The sequence below is a fragment of the Alosa pseudoharengus genome, unplaced genomic scaffold (assembly GCF_046254945.1).
Source record: "Alosa pseudoharengus isolate Yale_2024_CS ecotype anadromous, Long Island Sound unplaced genomic scaffold, YU_APseudo_1.1 YU_APseudo_1.1_scf_20, whole genome shotgun sequence".
Classification (NCBI taxonomy): Eukaryota; Metazoa; Chordata; class Actinopteri; order Clupeiformes; family Clupeidae; genus Alosa; species Alosa pseudoharengus.
The window spans coordinates 32,303,250-32,316,743 of record NW_027468664.1 but is presented as its reverse complement, the minus strand read 5'-3'; the positions used below and the strand labels follow the sequence as shown (position 1 = coordinate 32,316,743).

Here is a 13,494-nt window from a genome sequence, read left to right as displayed (position 1 = left end):
TGAACCAGTCCTCGACAAACTACATAAAACACATAATTAAGTAGTGAATTTTGATATGAAACAATTGAAATAGTAATCATGAAAAACTAGCGATGAAATTATTGCTTCCTCAGTGCCCACTAAGATCCGCAGGAAGAATCAGGACAACCAGTCATTTAAAATATAAAAAAGATTTTTTTTTTTTCTTTTACCGTCATCAATTTTGGTCATTGATTCCCGGGTTACTGAAACACCAGGGAACATGAAACTTGGTGGCCACTCCACCAAATAACTAGCCCTACCTGAACCGTTGCACCCAAGATGACAAAATATTTATGGTATGTTAGTCTCAAGAGCCCACATCAACCTAACCCACTCATTTGTGATTTGCACACATAAAGTACATGCACGCGCACATGCACACACGCACATGTACACACATGCACATGCAAGAACACACACACACACACGCACACATACAGACAGGCAAGCACACACACACATAAACACATACAGACAGGCAAACACACACACACACATGCACAAACATCCACCCACATGAATGCAGACACATAAACACACACACACAGGCACGCATACGCATGTGCGCATGCAAACACACACATGAATGCAGACACATAAACACACACACACAGGCACGCATACGCATGTGCGCATGCAAACACACACACAAACACACACACACATAAACACACACACACAGGCACGCATACGCATGTGCGCATGCAAACACACACACAAACACACACACACATAAACACACAAACACAGGCATGCATACGCACATGCACACACACACACACACACTCTTATAAACAAAAGCAAACTCACATATGCACACACTCATTTACATGCACATGAGTTGCAGGAGTAGGAGATGGAGACAAATTGACAAGCGTGATTTATTTTTGCGAAGAGAATATGCAGGACTGAGAGGCGGTCATATTGTGTACCGCTATGCGGTACATCTAGTTTATTGCTGCCGTTACTCATGTTACTCTGTGGGTATTAGCTACAGAGGACCATGCTGGCATATCGCATCACATTTAAAATTAAACTGTGTTAAGCAGACGTGAACAGCAGGCTGAACAGATCTGCAACAGAAGGAGGTTGCTATGTTAACTCCAGCTGCAAAGTCAGCCATCTTCACCAGCTAACACGATAATCCAGTTACTGTACAACAACAGTATGACAGTTACGGGAAGATAATCGCTCAGATTTTCGTTATTAGGCCACTTGAAAATAGGCTATGGCTAGGCTAATCACTGGAGGTATTGTAATATTATGTTTGTTTTGCTAATGGTTAGGCAAGGCCTCCCTGTGGTTTTGATCAACCTAATAATCTTTGAAATGTCAACTGTAAACACTAAGGTGAAATGCGTTGAAACTGACATGCCACCAGAACAGACGTTTTATCGGCTTTGAGGTATAATAAAGTCTCCAGTCTTGTAAATTCACATTATGTAACATCCATAACGTCACATCCATAACGCACCATTAAAGGTTTTAAAAGTAAGAAAGGGGCACAATTTGGTCATCACACTTTACATTGATATAAATCAGCTTTGCACAGACACTTTGGACATTGTCGCATCAACACTGTATGTTTAGCATAAACTTTTCCTATAAAACGTTATGGATGTGACATGGCCATGGAACTTGCTGACTTAAAAACAAAAGCCTTACAAATGTAAGGAGTTGTGCTCTTAAAGGCAAGCTGAGCATAGACATTGCTCTACCATTCCCTGCTGGCATTTCAACATTGATTCAACGGTGAATAAACGTTATATACCAAGGGTGAATCAACGTTGAATTATGAGTTGGATTTGCAAATCGAATCAACGTTGATATCGCAACATTGTTTCAACATCCGCCGTTTCAACATAGGTGAACACATGTTGAAAGCCTCAACAGTGAATCACTGTTGAATATGATATATTGCAACATTGAAACAACGCAGTAAAATCCAACATGGTTAAAGCCTCAACTACAAATTACCGTTGAATAAACGTTGATATTGCAACATTGCTTCAACATTTTACCTTTATTAGCCTATGCAACTTGCAGTAGGCCTATCACACACAGAAATGATAAACACCTCCATCAAGAACCAGTCAACTTATATATTTTTTGACATTATTTTATTTTGTTTTATGTTTTACAACAAAAATGATCTATCCAAACTCAGGTGTATGTGGTGCATGTATACCGATGGCATCATTCAGCAACAGCAGGGAGTGTCTTCCGAAAGCCACCACCACCCACCCTCTCCAGTGCATAATTCAAATATCTTCCCATGGTGTCCATTATTCGGGTCAGGGTGGTTCGCTGAAGACAGCATCTAAAGAGGAAACAACAAACCATTATTGTCAAAAACTGGTGAAAAAGCCTGTGGACATTCTCTGGGATTTGAATCAGGGATATTCCGATCACTGAACTTCCAAATAACGTCCATCAGTCAAACTGTGTGAAGTAAGCGGCGCCAGAGAATGTCTAATAAGGGCTCTGGCGGCGCCCTAATTAGCAAGTTCATAGCTAGCTAATGTTACGCGGTTTCTAAACGAAAACATTTTTTGTCACATACAGCAAACATCACCTCATCATCCGCTAGTTGCCTGTCCCCTCAATACCATGTAAAAAAAATGTGGTCTCTGTGGACAGCCCAGGCTCCAAAAACGGCCTGGTCTAGTCTGGACCATGAAACATAACAAACTGTTCTAGCCAGGGGAGGGAGGGGCGAGCTAGCTCTCGGTTTTGTTTGAACATCAACAGAAGTGACGTTACCCAACATCTCTTGGAGCACCTGTAATGCAAACTACTCAGCTTGTGTGACAAATAAAAGCAAACCTACACTAGCAGCCTCGAAGTCAGGTGCAATAGTTAGAAGTAAAGCAGATGTGTATACACAACCATTATAAAGTTTGGGGTACACTTAGAAATGTCCGGTGCATTTCTTTTGATAAAGAGGACCTTTTTTAAAGGCCGTGTTGCAGGGTTCATTTTCCAACGGATTTGCACAATTTGCTTATTGGTAATAAACATTTAAACTGTTATCCATTGTATTTGATGTTGTTGGGTATCACAAAACGGAATATAATACGAAAAAGCAGGTACTATTTCACAGCGGTTTGAAGTGATTCTCCTTTCCCCCACAATGCATTGCATTACGTCACCTTGGGGAGGCTACAGACCAAAGCCCACCTTGAGACCCTTGAGAGTAAGGAGAGAGGAGTAAAGAGACGAGTAAGGGAGTGTTCAGCAGTAAATAGCGCAGATTATAGATAAATAGATATAGATAGCCTAGATAGATATATAGACAGGTAGATAGATAGCTAGATAGATCATGTCATCTGCTGGTCGCGGGGTGAGCTCGACCAGCGGCCAAAACGCACTCGCTTCCCCAGTTACAGCAGCTCTCCACCGCAGTTTCCATTGGGACGGCACAGCCCACACAAGCACCTGCCAAACTGCGACTTGCCCTTATTATCTCCCTCTTTGGTAAGCCATACCCTGACGATGTCAATGGCAATCAGTGATGCCAGTAACGCGTTACTTAGTACCACTTTTTTCAGTAACGAGTAATCTAACGCGCTACTATTTACAAACTAGTAATCAGATTAAAGTTACTTATCTAAGTTACTGTGCGTTACTATTTTTGTCATTTTCCTTAATAAAAAGATATATTCTTTGCTTTCTTCTTGTCTTGGGGATTAATGTCATGTAGGCTATGCTCACGGTTTCAGCATGAGGACAATTCACGTGCAGCGACACAAACGAAAACAACAATGGAGGGAGAGAGAGATGCACATTTCATCAGTCATTACTTTGAGTTTGTGTCAGCTAAACATGACAACATTAAGGTACATTGTACATTCTGTGCTGGCGACAAAGTGCTGTCTAGCTAGACATCCCAAGTCTCCCGAACTTTTGGGAGTCTCCCACATATTGATAGCGGCTTCCTGATGCCCGCAAATTACATAAAATCTCCCGGAACCTAGAGCGAACAAGAGCACGCAAGCCAGACCGGACTTCAAATCAAAGATTCTAGAATCTTTGCTTCAAATCGCATGTGCATAGCTTAATGCGCACACAAAGGAGAGGGAGAGAGAGAGGAGTGGTGCGTTTCTGCCTGAAGCGCATCCAAGACAGAGAGCATCCTGGTCTGTTTTGCTAAATCAACCAATCCGTTTTCAGTGTAAGTGCTTATATCTCTTTTCTCCCAAACATAATTAATCAGTTCAGTCAGTGTATCTAGGAACAGAAGCGTCATGGCAGCGTCAGTGCCCCTCAAAAAGGAAGATTTAAGACCCATTTCACATCAGACTACACAAAAGTGTACCCAATTGTCTCAAAAGATTAAAACATAATGATAATCTTGCACACTGCACTGTTTGTAACAGCAACTTTAGCATTGCTCACGGCGGGTTAAATGATTGCAAAAGACTTGTTGAGGTGAGTTTAACAAGTGTAATTTCATTTGCATATTACTCAGGCCTATAGGCTACAAGATGGCTAGTTGCCAAGGCTACATGAAAAAAAATCTACATATTTTACTATAACAATTTCTATCAATAGGCCTTCCTTATTTGGTGTACTTAGACATTATTGAACAAACATCTGAATTTCAGTATCTAAGTAGGTTAGGTTGGGATGTCTGCTATACATTGCTGTTAAAATGCACTTCCAGTATAGTGAGTATTGGCAAAACCGGTTATCATTTTTATGTTGAGGCGTTGGGGGTGTTGTCGGCAGCTGCTGAAAGTAACTAATAAAGTAACTTGTAATCTAACATAGTTACTTTTAAAATCAAGTAATCAGTAAAGTAACTAAGTTACTTTTTAAAGGAGTAATCAGTAATCAGATTACTTTTTCAAGGTAACTGTGGCAACACTGATGGCAATCAATCACGAGGAGTAGTTATCGAAAATATTCATGCTGAAGACGCGACCAGCCTAATCGGCGGCGGTTTGCAACAACAGGGGTGGCTCACAGGTGGGACTGGAAAGTTAGCCCATAGCACTAGCTAGCTATCATGATGCTTTATATTCTGATCTTCTGACTAAGTTTACCCAGTAGCCTACTTATCTGAACTAACGACATGATCACCATCACTAGATATAAAGAAAATGTTGACTTCCACTCAGTGCTGTTCACTGACAGTAACAAAAAAAGGGTCATAACGATATATAAGCATAATGCATTGAACTGAATAGGCGCATTATGTAGCCTAATAACGAGACCTCTCAAATTCAGAAAATTGCTTAATTAAACTAGAAGACATTGTTATCTTTGTTAGACCATAGGGTAGTTGTCATATAAATGCTGTAACAAAATTTGAAGTGTAAATATACAAACTTTATGTTGAACGTGTAACCGCGACCGTTTCCCATAGGAATTAATGTAAAATATACCCTCCAAAACGAGACCTCCCCAAATTCAGAAAAAAAATACTTAATTGATATCAGGCAACGTTATTACCATTGGTCGATCATAGGGTAGCTGTGATATAAATGCTGTGATGAAATTTGAAGTGTAAATATACAAACTTTATGTTGAAAGTGTAACCGCAATGTCCATTGGAATGCATTGAAATGACTGAAGCGCAGATCATGTAGCCCCCAACGTGACGTCATCACCGAATTGCGTAAAAAAAACCGGCATTTAACACCATTTGGAGACATTTTTAAAAATGATATACATATCTCGAGTGCTTTATGTACCCATTAATCAACAGTGGTGGTTAACCTGCAACACGGGCTTTAAAGTGACCCAACATGTCTAAGCAGCAGTATGTCTGTGTGATATCATACCTAATTGCAACATTGCCTGCAGCAGCTCTTGCCTTCTTGCTTACACCACCTTTCCTCCCCCATCTGACTTGCAATAGCAGCTTCTGGCTCCAGGCTGGGACTGCTGGATAGCACCTAAAAAATAAAACAGCAATTGCCATACATTTTGTTATTGTTGATAAAGGTCAAAATCATAGCATCAAAAAAATAAGTAAGGTAAGTCAATCAGGTGTACCAACAAAAATTATAATTACCTTCTGAAGGCACCCTTGCCACCATCGCCGTCTATGTTAAGTCTTGATATCAGTTTACTTGTGAGGGCTCTGCCAGTAAAATATGAGTAAAAGATAAGATTAAAGAAAATGATGCATCCTGTACAAAAAATGTAATTGCTGTACAATTACAGAAATATTGATTATGATCAGTTTGGCAGATATTCACAACACTACTAACATTACCACCAACACAATGGTAAAGTGGCTAAATTGCAAAATTCAAGACTATTTTAAGTAGCTGCAATAATCCTGATTAGTTTCTGTATTAATGCATTACATAGCACATATGTCAAGCAAATTAGAGCATGCACAATAACATAACCCATAGCCCTATCCAAGGAACAAAAAAAATGCATTCAAAACACAAACACTTACACCACGTTGAAGGCAGCAGCCATGGCTATCAGACATCATCAAGTAGCAGGTAGTGCCATCCAGACGGACTGACATTGCCCTGGATAGTTGATGGAGCCCACTACACAGTCATAACAACAGACAGACACATGAAAAGAGGGGATAAACTAAACACAGTTACAGACACAAATACATGCTTACACATTATAATGCTATATGCAATTCTATGTGTGTTTGTGTGTGTGTCTACCTGGTGAGTGAACTCTCTTGCGGGCTTGGAACTTCTTCAGTATGGAAGTGGCACACATTTGGAATATTCCAGAATGCACTCAGAGTTCTCAGGGCAGCAGTCCTCACAACACACCGACTGCAAACAGAGGGAACACATGGAGACTAAGATCAATAAGTTCCAAAACACACAGAACATGAAAAGACCATCACTGAAGCACTACTTCACTCACATGCATCTTAAATAAACACATGCCTCAGTGCAAGTCAGGTACATCAAACAAGGGCCAAATAAGGGCTAAGAAATGAAAAACATGTAGCCTAACACTACCCTTCACAAACTAAAGATCCCTTTACTTGTTGGCATGCCCACCCATCATACTTGCCCCCATTCACATCTATTATATGACAGGTCTGTTAATGAACATGGCTATACTAAACTGCAGTTCCTTAGTTCCTTAAATCAGTGGGTATAGATATAACTTATATATGACTTTATTAATTTGTTTTACAGGTCATCTTTCCAGTTAACACGTTATAGCAACACTACATGTATATTATGTATGTTGAAGTTCGCAAGGTAACCGTTATTACTGCTGCTTAATGTTAACAACCTTCATGTGTCTGTAACATTAGCCTGCATGGTAACAGCCACTTTAATGGTAGCTACTTGCGCCTGATATTTCATTCAAACTAAAACTCTACATTCATAGCGACATCACAGACAGATACAGTAGAACTAGATATGGTATATGATATAACGTTAAACTACCATTCCAGATATTCCACACAATAATGAAGTTAGTAGCTGGGAAAGTTAGCTCGCTAGCTAATTGCTAGCTAATTCCTAACATGACTAACAGCTTTGGTTAACATTTCATTATGAAAACAATATATTTCGAATAAATTCCCGTTTTCAATTGGCATACAAAAGTACTGTAATTCTTACCTTGGATATGATAACGGCACAGTTTCTACAGCTTACACATGCAGTCAGATGCATGACAGAACAGTGACGGTTGAAGTCACTGGTGGGCTGGAGTTCAAAATAGTCAGTCAGGGGTGGGGGATGGGAGTTGCTGTGTGTGCGCATGCCCTTATCAAGAGGCGATAAGCATCCGTTAAAAACAATCGTTGCATTTTAGACTGTTACATTGAAATGGCTACAAAACTAATTAGAAGTGTCAAAACAATAATAACATTAGCCTAGTCTAGTGGGCTGTTATTACTAGCCTACTATTATGATTGTTCCCATGATTTTTTTTTTCTTTTTCCTTTTCTTGATATCAAATCAATTTGGTTTAATATCCATGCTGATTTCCTTGATTTCTTATTTTACAACCATTTGTCAACATTTTACAACTATTTAGCATTAAAACAGTGTTTCAACATTGTTTCAACATTGACACAACAACTGACATTATTTCACCTATAATTCAACATTGATTTTCTTGACCTTTTTACAACCATTTAACATTGAACGTTGTTTCAATGTTTGTCTACATACCATTTTACAACCATTTAGCATTAAACATTGTTTCAACATTGTTTCAACATTGACGCAACAACTGACGTTATTTCACTTATATTTCAACGTTGAAGGTCGGTCGTGTGCCGGCTGGGTTCCCTTGTCAATCTGGAATTTGTCAAATGACACAATTAGTTTGAACCTTGGGTCCATTTATCCACTTTTTAAATATGTATAATATTACCATGTGAAAAATGTTGTTTCTGGTATGGTTGCACACCATATTTATGGTGTAAAAAGAGTGTAATTCTCCATCACATTCAATCAGATCAGTTACAAACAATAAAATATAGACCTAAATGAAGATTTTAACAACAGTTCTATTTGCGTATGCACAACTTTTTTTTTCCATGGTAAGGATGACCTTTGCATGGAATTGCCCTATAAATGTGGCAGAAACAATGCTAGAGTTTGTTTATCAGCCATAGTCTATATTTGAATGGAGCTGGCAAAAAGGTCTATGTAGACTCAGTGCCATTAAAGTATCAGTGCACCATTTATACTAGTACTTCAAACTAGTAATATTTTAATAGTAGTAGTATTACTATTAATAGTAGTATTTTTATTTAAAAAATCATATTTTAAACAAAAATACTTTGGGGCGGGGCACCATGCAGTTCTGCTTAGGGCACCCAAATGGCCTGCAGCGGCACTGAGGCTGCAGCACAAATATTTTCATCCATAATAAGCAAGTTTAACCTCTGAACTGCTCCAGATTGATGGATTTAAATGTTATGTTAAAATATACAACATTTTCCTCCGGTGAAGCATGCCCCCATTCCCCCCTAGAATGACACAACATCAGAGGAATGCAGGTTCAGCCAATAACTTTATTCAGCCAATAATTTTTTTTTTATTACTATTTCTATGTATATTTTGTTTGGTAAGGATTACAATTTATGTAAATCAGTAGTTCTCATTCTTTAGAATTTCAGTGGTCCTAGTAGATCCCTTTGGTACCATGATGTTAATTTAACTAAGATCCTGTTCCCAATACCCACTGATGTTATTAAATGGTATAATTTTTATTTTTTGCTGTAATGATGCTGAATGCGCGAAACAAAACAGCTGTGTACGCGGCAACATTTTTGGTTGGCCCCACCAAATCTCACTCCAAGGTTTTTTGAAACGTTGGCAGCTTTGTGGCTAGCAGTGTCATGTCCAAGACTTCTCAGGGTCATGAGATCCGTGACCTTGGAACAAAATAGTCTTTATTATCTGCACGAGAAGTGATGTTTACTCAATGCTCACATGTCACCTTACAAACAGGATATCAGGTGGCTTTGTAGAAAAGGAAAAACTTCCAGAAAGGAAATCTATTATATATTCACTTTTCTGAGTGGGTGGTGTAAGTATTTGTATGTAATTACATGTTTCGTGGGCGGGCTTAATAGATATAGGGCCTCGGTATGGAATTATAGGTCATTTATTTTGACTTGGGAAAAGCCATAGTGTACTTCTACTTTCTAACTCTCTCTAACTGTACTATGTTGTCGGTTGAAGGCTCCCCTTCTTCGGGCGGATTTGTAGCAGCCTGCTGTGCGCAGCTGCAGCTTGAGAGAGTGACCCTGCATGCGTCTCAGACAGAGGCCTGGCCTCTCCTCTGCCTGTAATTGGGCTTTTCTGAGGCGAGAGCTACAATTAGCCCATCTCAGGCGCATGGAAAACAATCATTACTCCCAACGGAGTGAGGAGTCGCCTCGTCCACAGGAGAATTATGGACCGCAGTGCCACAGAGACCAACAGCAAGACAGATGATGCTGATCTATCTACAGTTATCATCTATCTGCACTTATCATCTATTTACAGTTATAAACAGTTATTATCTTTCTACACTGTTACTTGGTGTTTTAAGCCCTCAACATCGTCTTCCAGGAAGTTGAAGTCGACGGTGGGGGCTTTGACCATTGAGCATCTACACTCATCATCTACTATATCTACAGTTATAAACAGCTATCACCTATCTGCACTAATCACCTATCTGCACTAATCATCCATCTGCACTAATCACCTATCTGCACTAATCACCTACAGTATCTACAGTCATCACCTATCTGCACTAATCACCTATCTGCACTAATCATCTATCTACGGTTATCATCCGCTATTACATTACATTTGGCTGACACATTTTTAACCAAAGTGACTTACAACATGGTAAACAGTTTAAAGCTTTTTAAAACAATTATCCCAACAATTCTAGAACAATTTAAAAGGTAGAGTATAATAAGAACAAGTGCATCCATCAGTGAGTGCTGTTTTTAAACAGTCAAGTGTCAGTTCTAGTCAGGTGGTAAGTGCTAGAATTAGCAAGGCAAGTTGTAAGTAGTGCTATGAGAGGAGATATTCTCTGAAGAGCTGGGTCTTCAGGAGTTTTTTGGAGATGGAGAGGGATGTCCTTGCCTTAGTAGGAACTGGTAGCGCGTTCCACCAATGAGGAACAACAGATGAGAACAGTTTAGATTGGCCTGAGCGTACCGGTGGCAGAGGTAGATGTCCTAGACATGTACCCTTTTGCGTTGTAGACCAGTTTAGACAGTGTAGACAGTTATCAACCGCTATTACCTATCTACACGTGTCATCTATCAACAGTTATCTATCTGCACTGGTCATTTGTCTACCACTGTCACTTATCATATGTCTACAGTTATTAACAGTTATTATATATCTACACTCATCACCTATCTACAGTTATCATCTTATCATCTATCTACAGTAGTTATCTACAGAAAAACAATACTAAAACATTTCATCTATCTGCACTTACAGTAAATATCTACAATTATCAACATGCATCATCTACCTAGTTATCTCCAGGTGTATTACGGTTGGTAAGAGGGGAGACACACACAGGTTTAAGTTCATTTTGAAAAGGTGGAGGAGAGAGTGGGCGGGCATGCGCGTGAACAATTTGGAGTAGGTGGGGGATTTATATTACTGTAAACCACCTTCTGTAAACCAACTGTATACTACTGTCTACACGGCACTATACTGTATCTTACTGTAAACCACCTTCTGTAAACCAACTGTATACTACTGTCTACACGGCACTATATACTGTATCTTGTCCTGTCTATGCACCACCTGTCTATACTTTGTATATCACATTGCACTTTTCTGCTTTTTTGCACTTCTGGTTAGACAGAAACTGCATTTTGTTGTCTTTGTACTTGTACTCTGCACAATGACAATAAAATGGAATCTAATCTAATCTAAAAAACGATAATGTGGACAGAGATCCTTTAAACTTCAATTTGCACATTTTTATTTATTGGGCTTAATGTAGACACAGCCTTAGATTCTCGTGTTGTTTAATGGATTCTTTTACTAGAATGTTGCTGCTGAAGGTTTAAAGTCACAACTAACATAAACCCAAAGATAACCACAACAAGAACTAACTTGGTCTGAATTCAGCTGGATCTTTTCCATGTCCGAGACAGAGCGCTGAGCCATCGGGGAACACTGTGTTGCCATTCACAGTTTCCACCATGGGCAGGAAAGTCAGGAGAGAGAGAGAGAGAGAGAGGAAAGAGAGGGAGGCCTCGTAGTGTTAGGTAAGAATATTTATTTAAAAACCAAGTTTTAATACAGAAATAGTTATTTTCCTCAGATGAATTACCTTACTTCAGTCATGCATTCTCAGACTGACAACCAATTTCAAAAAGTACAACAGAACTTTGATTTCCTTTTTCTAGTAAGTGAATCTGTGCAAAGACCAAATACACAGGAAAGCAATAGTATTACATCAACACAAAATATATAACAATTTAATAATATCTGAAGGCATCGCACATTTCCAAGAGTTCAGTGAGAATTTTAAGGCCATTTTGTACAATAATGTTCATCATTAACTTCTAGTATCTTCAAAACACTCTTAACAAAGAACAGGTGCATCTCATGGAAAAAACTGCACATGCAAACATAGTGCCCGTTATATTTATATATGACAAGCATACAATATATTATTTGGATATCATCAGTAAACAACGACCACGCGAGTAACTAACCTGGTCTGTTCAAATCGCATTCACACTGCAAACATACACATACACTCACTCTCTTTCTCACACTGACACACTCTCTCTTTTTCTCACACACACACACACACACACACACATATAAACATGCCTTGCGCATGCTAGTATGCCGCTGACTGCTACGCTCTGGCTGCAGAGAAGCTGTGGCATTGGCATTTAAAACCCTACCTCCTCTCATTCTCTCACTACAAGGCTTCTTCACAAACCCAATCCTTCCCAAAAACCACTACAAATCAGTTGTGATCCTTCGTCATCATCATCACCTAAGGTGTTCTCTCATGTATGTTTGTTTTTTTTCGAGTCACCATAGAAACGGCACTGACCGCACAGCACCAGCACCAAGGTGAACAAGCAGCGGTGCGCTCTGCTCAAGAGCACACGACGACGGAGTCTACAAGCGTCAACAAAAGAATGCTACCTACCTAGCCACCTACCCACAACAGAAACCCAAGACCTCATGCAGAAACCCTGCCCACCCCACCCCACCCGACACACACACATTTTCCAGCAGCAGAGAGGAGTCCAGTTCTGTTCTAGTCGGTGTGTTTGTTTGTTTAGTTCCCCTGGCTTTGGAATCTGGTAGTTGTTGTAGATTGCTACATATAAGTCAGGTGTTTATGGCGTGAGAAAACAACATGAATGTTGTCATGTGAAAAGATGAAGATTATGATTTGGCATCACACTGCATTAATGTCAAAACATGAAGATGATTATGATTTGGCATCACACTGCATTAATGTGAAAAGATGAAGATGAAGATGATTTGCCATCACGCATCTGCATTAATGTGAATGGCACTCACCAGGCTGTGGTGGCGGCCACATTATGGCATATGGCGTCTGGCCGCCCAATGGAAGAAAATTAGCGTCATGTTGTGTTGCTTGAGCACTAAACATCGTCTCTGCACACTTAGCATACAGGCATGTGCAGTGTTTGTCTTTTTCTCACACATCTTAAGACACATCCTACCTTCTTGACTTACACATGTTTCCAATTATGGCAAAATAAATATGAAACAATCTGATTATGATATGAAATTCATAAAAAAACATAAAAAATATGCAAGCTATTATTGTTAAAAACAAAACATGTCATATGTGATTCAAATGAACACAAACCTATATGCAATAATATTGTATATGAAAGCACCACAGTGAAGTGGTTATGACTACTATATAATATGAGACTGGGTTTGAAATGTGCTCTAATGTGATATGTTACTGTGTTTATTTCAAAGTAAAACTATGTACAACGTTAAGATTCTGTGTGTGAAATCAGGGTCC

General features: G+C 39.3%; 1 protein-coding gene and 1 long non-coding RNA gene across 5 annotated transcripts in view; both read right to left on the bottom strand.

Annotated features, from left to right (window-relative positions):
* Nucleotides 1–2,179: 2,179 nt before the first annotated feature.
* On the bottom strand, nt 2,180–7,721 carry LOC143136758 (uncharacterized). 3 transcript variants are annotated; one of them, XR_012989436.1, is made up of 6 exons: nt 7,596–7,721; nt 6,669–6,785; nt 6,440–6,539; nt 6,044–6,112; nt 5,811–5,924; nt 2,180–2,341 (listed from the first exon to the last, which is right to left on the bottom strand). It is a non-coding gene; the product is annotated as an uncharacterized LOC143136758 (long non-coding RNA). The 3 variants fall into 3 exon arrangements; XR_012989437.1 differs by lacking the exon at nt 7,596–7,721 and having other exon boundaries at nt 6,436–6,539; nt 6,669–7,183; XR_012989435.1 differs by lacking the exon at nt 7,596–7,721 and having other exon boundaries at nt 6,669–7,183.
* A 3,998-nt stretch (nt 7,722–11,719) lies between these two features.
* LOC143136419 (copine-8) overlaps nt 11,720–13,494 on the bottom strand; it is a 185,488-nt gene continuing 183,713 nt past the window's right edge. For both annotated transcript variants that reach the window (XM_076297121.1, XM_076297122.1), the window contains one exon: nt 11,720–13,494. This exon is cut by the window's right edge and continues 2,416 nt beyond it. The gene's annotated coding sequence lies outside the window, so the exon portion shown is untranslated.